Raw genomic sequence first — 5,776 nt, 5'->3', positions numbered from 1 at the left:
CAAGTTTTCGACATAATACGTACGCGTTTATTGACCACACCGGCTTCACCGGCTACTAGTACCGACTGCAAAGCCGCAATGAGCCGGCGAAGCCAAAGCCTCTTGCCACTATTTTACCCATCACTATGGCATCAGTAGGTTAGGTAGTTGGTAGTAGGTAGGTGTAGTAGGTACCGTACCTGGTAAGACTTGGTAAAAGAGAAGAGCAGACAGTCCTCCCCAATACCTGCATACAATAAATGTCACAAGAAGCTTAAGGAAGTAACTATACGATGTGCTAGCTTAAGGCCTATTTTAAGAAATTTTAACTGGGCTTAACATACGTTTTCACAGTATGTGTGTAGTCTTCTAACTTCAGTCGCTGTCAGGACTGGTTCTCTCCAGGCACGGCGGCTTCCTCCACCAGAAGAAGTTAGCTTGCATTAAGATCAGTGCCGACAGATCAGACGATAGCGCCGTTACAACGGCAATGTGTGACTGTCGACGTCGTTAATCAAACCGAGCTTTCTTTCTTTATGTAAACCGCTTATACCGGTAGGTGCAGGACAACATCATAAATCAGACAAACCTACTGAGCATGGGAGCATGGGATTGAAGCCTAATTCGGCTTTTCAGGTCTCCCACTAAAGAAGAGAAAAATGTCGAAAATGGCCCAGAGTGGTTTACTTTCCAATTACGTTTCGTGAGAACATTGTTTTTTATCGCGAAAAGAAGGTGACAGACGCTGATGGTGACCTGTAAGTACTCTTGAACATCCTCAACAACACATATATGCTGGTGCGAGCACTCATAGGTCTTTATACGCTTTAGAGAAATTTAGCAGTGTACAGTTAAAGTGTAGACTTAAACTGGTAATTGAAACAGTGTAGATTGTAACCTGGTGAATGAGCAGGAGTCACATGACACTTTCTCACGAATTAGCTTGGGTACCCAAGACTTGGGTACATTTATGGCGTGGTTAAGCATAAACGTCGTCCTTCATGCCACATCTGATAGGTCGGTGTGGCGATGAAGAATGGAGGCGAAACATTGTTCCTCGTTTTGGCTTTGACCGAGTGACATGGCGTGTTGCAGAATCGAGTCGAAAAACACGTTGTTCAAGTGCTCGTACTTTTTCGCTGTGCATTAAGCGAGTGACTTGATACGTTTCACAGTGCCCAAAGCAATGACGATTTAGCTTAGGAAATTTGAGCATATGATGAGAACTATTTCGAGCAGCATATGCTTACGCGTGATTCGGTTGTTTTGCACTAACCTCGTTCCCGGCGTCGCAGACGACGCCCTGGTAAGATGTCCTGTGTCGAGGGCGCTGATTGGCTGACCTAAGCTGATCGCTGATTGGTCAGCTCACAAAATTTCGAAAATTCAGACCTAAAATGACACAAATTGCATTCTGGATGAGATTAAAATTGATAAAAATTTACTTCTTGATTAATTCGGTGAATTCCGTCTCAACTTCGGATATTTCTGGCCGTGAAAAACTATCCCCGACGGCCACGAGATTTCTAAAAAATAATTCTTCGTCAATTGCTTGTTTTCTTGTGACGTCATCGGAGCACGCGCGCAGGGCACCCTGGGACACCTCGGCCATTTTGATACCCTCTCGAACAACGTCGTCAGCGGATTCACATTAAATAGTTTTTGTTCATGACCAGTCATGCCAATTTGCGGCGTATTTCGTTGTTCAAACAGGCCAGGAGTTAAGTTTTACAAAACGCCCAAACTTCTACTGAATCAGGGTGAGGAAACAAGAAATTTAAGTGAAGAGAGGCGGCGTTTGTGCAAGGCTGCCATCAATCGCAGTGACATCCAAACAGAATCACAGTGGGATCGCACACCTGTCTGCTCCGAGCATTTTGTTAACAGTAAGTAAGAACATGTTTCATGGAATGCGAAACCTGGAACATAAAAGTATTGAATTTGAAACTGTCCAATAAACTTTCTAAAGTTATGTACTCTTATCAACTCGGTCAAAATGAATCTCGATTTTATCATGTGAAGAACGTGCTATGTATTCGTTGCTTACATGATAAATATAGGTGATGACTTATGGCCATACGCACAAAGCACACATGGCGGCACTCACTTCGCACTGTGCGTCACATGTCTACAAAGTATGCACACATGCATGCACAGCTTAAAACTGCAGTGGTTTTTGAACAAATGGAGGGCACTTAATCAATCAGGTCCATAACATTAACACAAGCAGCTTTAAAAAATACATGTTTGTTTAATATATTAATACCTTGGATCGAATCAAGTGGACGTCATTCAGTTCTTTGTGTAGGATTTGTCGCACCCATCCATCTTGGTACAACCTGTATGCCTCGAGGGATTTATACTTCTTCAACTCATCTTTGGTATAGGCCGATTTGCTGAACAACAGGTAGTTGATCACGTCGATGTGGGTCACCTGAGGCCACTTGCTCACATTCTTCTCAAATTGATCATTTGATAGACCATAAGGGTCACACCCAATGACAGAAATCTTCTCTTTGTAACGAACAAGAACGTCCGGGGGGAGCGTCTCTTGGTAGCCAAGGTTGGCACTCGCACTGCTAGCCATACTCAAGCCTGGATCTACCGTATCCTTACGTACACTCCAAGTCTGTTCTACAGGTAGTTGGTTGCAGGTTGACCCACTGCCCAGGTGTTCACCAGTTCACTGGTCCACGGCAAACTTCAACCGAATGTTCTGTGTTTGTTGGGCAACAATACGTAATATAAACTAGATGGCACCACACTCCACATGAACGTGACAAAACAAACAAAATTACTTTATAAAACAGACTTTTTGCGATCCGCATTCACCATAAACCAACGCAACAAATCAATATCAGCGCACACGGACAGATTAGCTTGGGTATCAAAATGGCCGCCGCGCAATGCGAGATGGGTAACTGTGACGTCAGTGAAAACAAAGGAATGTAGACCTATTGAACGTTTTCAATTTGTTATGCATACTTCCGCATCCACAAGATGGCGGCCTCCATTGCGCTTCGGAATTCTCAAGCCAAGGCATAATCAGGTTTTCGACATAATACGTACGCGTTTATTGACAACACCGGCTTCGCCGGCTACAATTAGTCCCAGAGTTCTCGAGGGCTGTGTCTGTGCATGTGTGAGGATCTGGGGGTGAGACCTTGGGAAGAATAAGATGATGCTCTGTCTCAGGGAGGCATGGAGGACTGCTCGCTGCCTCACAATCCCTCGCATCCACTGCACCGCACATAGTACATAACACCCATCCTGTTCCTGAGCTGCACCGTTACTCTGCACATTCCCAGCTTTTGCCTGTTAATTACTCCCGCCAGGGAGTAATGTATTCACTCGTGCCCATGTGTGTTCGTGTGTTTGTGAACAAGACATCTGGAAAAGTTCTTAACGGATTTGATGAAAGTTGGTGGGATGATTGCCCTTGGGATAAGGAAGAATTGATTCGTTTTTGGTGAAGCTCAGGATATTATTCCGGATCCAGGAATTTTTTTTGAAAATTTTTTTGGAAAAGATTTTTTTCTGTTTTACTGCATTAAAGCTTTTATTCTTATTCTTAAATGATGTTTTTCTCCTCTAATTCCGAGATATATCAAAATAAATTCTCTGACAGTTAGGGCTTACTTTCTTTTTCATTTATTGTTTTGGGGAGAGGGGATGTTAAACAAAACGTATTATTCCAACTAAACCCACGGCGGGAGTATGCGCCCTACTGAGTGGCGTTCTAGTTTGACCCCTGTTTTCCCCATCATTGCTGTGAGTCAGTTTTCTGTGACACCTGGAGGGGTTAGCATAGTTGCCAACCCTCCCCACCGTCTCTTTCCCCCTTCATCCTCTCTCTACTCCCCCCTCTCTCCTTCCCCGCAATGCGCCAGACCAGAAACGGCCATTAAAATGGGGTTCTCCTTTTAAAACATCAATATTCATCCGATTTTCTTCCCGTTTATTGCAACCAAGTTTTAAACCATCTTAGCGACTATGAGAAATGAAATTAGACCTCCAATTAGAGTCCATATAATGTATTCTTGTGCTTTACTTACTTTATATTTACTTTCATAAAAACTTTGCTGCACACTTTATTGTTGTTAATTCTCCCTAATGACAATTTATATTGTTTTACCTATTAACATGGTGTTGTATATTGTTGTGGTTTTGGAAAATTCACCCCCTGGAGGAGAGCTTCCATGTACACCCTTCAAATCCCGAGATAGTCATTTCTTAGTCTATGTAATAGACTTTTTTGGGGGGGGGGGGGGGGATTCAGGATCGAGGCTCGTGAAAGAGCTTCTTTTTTTTTTCTTTTTCTTTTTGTACACTGAATCGAGGCTCGTGAAAGAGCTAACATTTACTTCACAAACAAATCAACCAGACAAACAAAATATATAAAAAGAGGGAGCGGAAAACAAGATGGGGAGACAAGGGGAAGCACAAACACAACATTTGAGAGCAGGGAGATGTGTGGGAGGGAGAGGGCTTGGGGGGAGGAGGCGTGGGAAGGGGGGGGGGGTGGGAGAAGTATAAAACACAAGGACACCAAGGACTTCCAGGACAGAAGATTGGTATTTCAAAAAAGTGGATTTGGGGTGAAATTAGCGGGGGTAGAAAAGATCAAGGTTTTGGATGGGGGAAGATAAGGGATGGTGGTGAACAGCTGTTTAAAGACCTGGAGGGTGGAGTGGGATTGAAGAGAGTGAGGGAGTTTGTTCCAGAGGCGGGAGAAAATAGGAACGAAAGAGTGAAGGTGAGCAGAGAGTCTTGATTTTGGCAGTCAAACCATAAGAGGGTTGCAGGCAGATCTTGTGCGACCTGCAGGAATATTTGCAGGACAGAGCCCAGAGAGAGCTGGGGGGGGGGGGGGGAGGCAAGGCCAGAGAGGAGTCGGTAGAAGACGGAAAGACCACCAACCTGCCTGCGGTGAGTGAGTGAGAGGCCCTTGGAGATAGCTTCATCGCGGGAGATTCCAATGATTCTGAATGCTTTGGTTTCAACAGCGTGAAGACGAGCTAGGTGTGAGGCAGGAGCACCAGCCCAGAGGGGACAGCAGTATTCCATTGAGCTGCGGATGAAAGCCTTGTATGTGGTGAGGAGCTCAGGTGTACCAAGGAAGGACTTCGCACGACGGAGGATGCCCAGCCGGAGACTGGCTTTGGAGGCCAGATTTGAAATGTGGTTTTCGCAGGAAAGATCATGGCAGATAGTGAGACCCAAAAGCTTGAGTGACACAACTTCTTGGAGAGGATTATTCAGAAAGTGGATGGGAGGGTTGTCCAGTCGGTCTTTTCGGAGAGACATCGTAAGAGTGTGAGATTTTTGTCAGGATTGAAAGACATGTTCCACTTGTTTGCCATCTGTGATTTTGTCCAGGTCTGCAGAGGGTGAGGAGGCTGCAGACTGCCGATCTGAGGGATGAAGAATGGAGCGACAGAGAGTAGACACATCAGCAAAGAGATAGAGGGGATTTTCAAGAGAGTCAGAGAGATCATTGATGAAGACCAGAAAAAGCACAGGGCCCAGAACACTGCCTTGGGGAACTCCAGCCTGAACAGCCATGCATGGAGATTTCCTGGATACCAAAAGAGGAGAGTTTGGTGAGCAGAGCGGGGTGCCAGACCGTATCGAAGGCACGTGATATGTCAAAGGAGACAGTTATAATTTCATGTTTGGCATTGACGACCTCCATCCAATTTGAGAAAGCAGAAGCTGCATGTCCAGAGTAGAGTGACCAGGTCTGAAACCAAACTTATGATCAGAGATCAAGCCATTGGAGAAGAAGAAAGATTTC

The sequence above is a fragment of the Myxine glutinosa genome, chromosome 12 (genome assembly GCF_964187855.1).
Source record: "Myxine glutinosa chromosome 12, kmMyxGlut1.1, whole genome shotgun sequence".
Lineage (NCBI taxonomy): Eukaryota > Metazoa > Chordata > Myxini > Myxiniformes > Myxinidae > Myxine > Myxine glutinosa.
The sequence above is the reverse complement of the archived record's forward strand: the minus strand, read 5'-3'. Positions refer to the sequence as shown.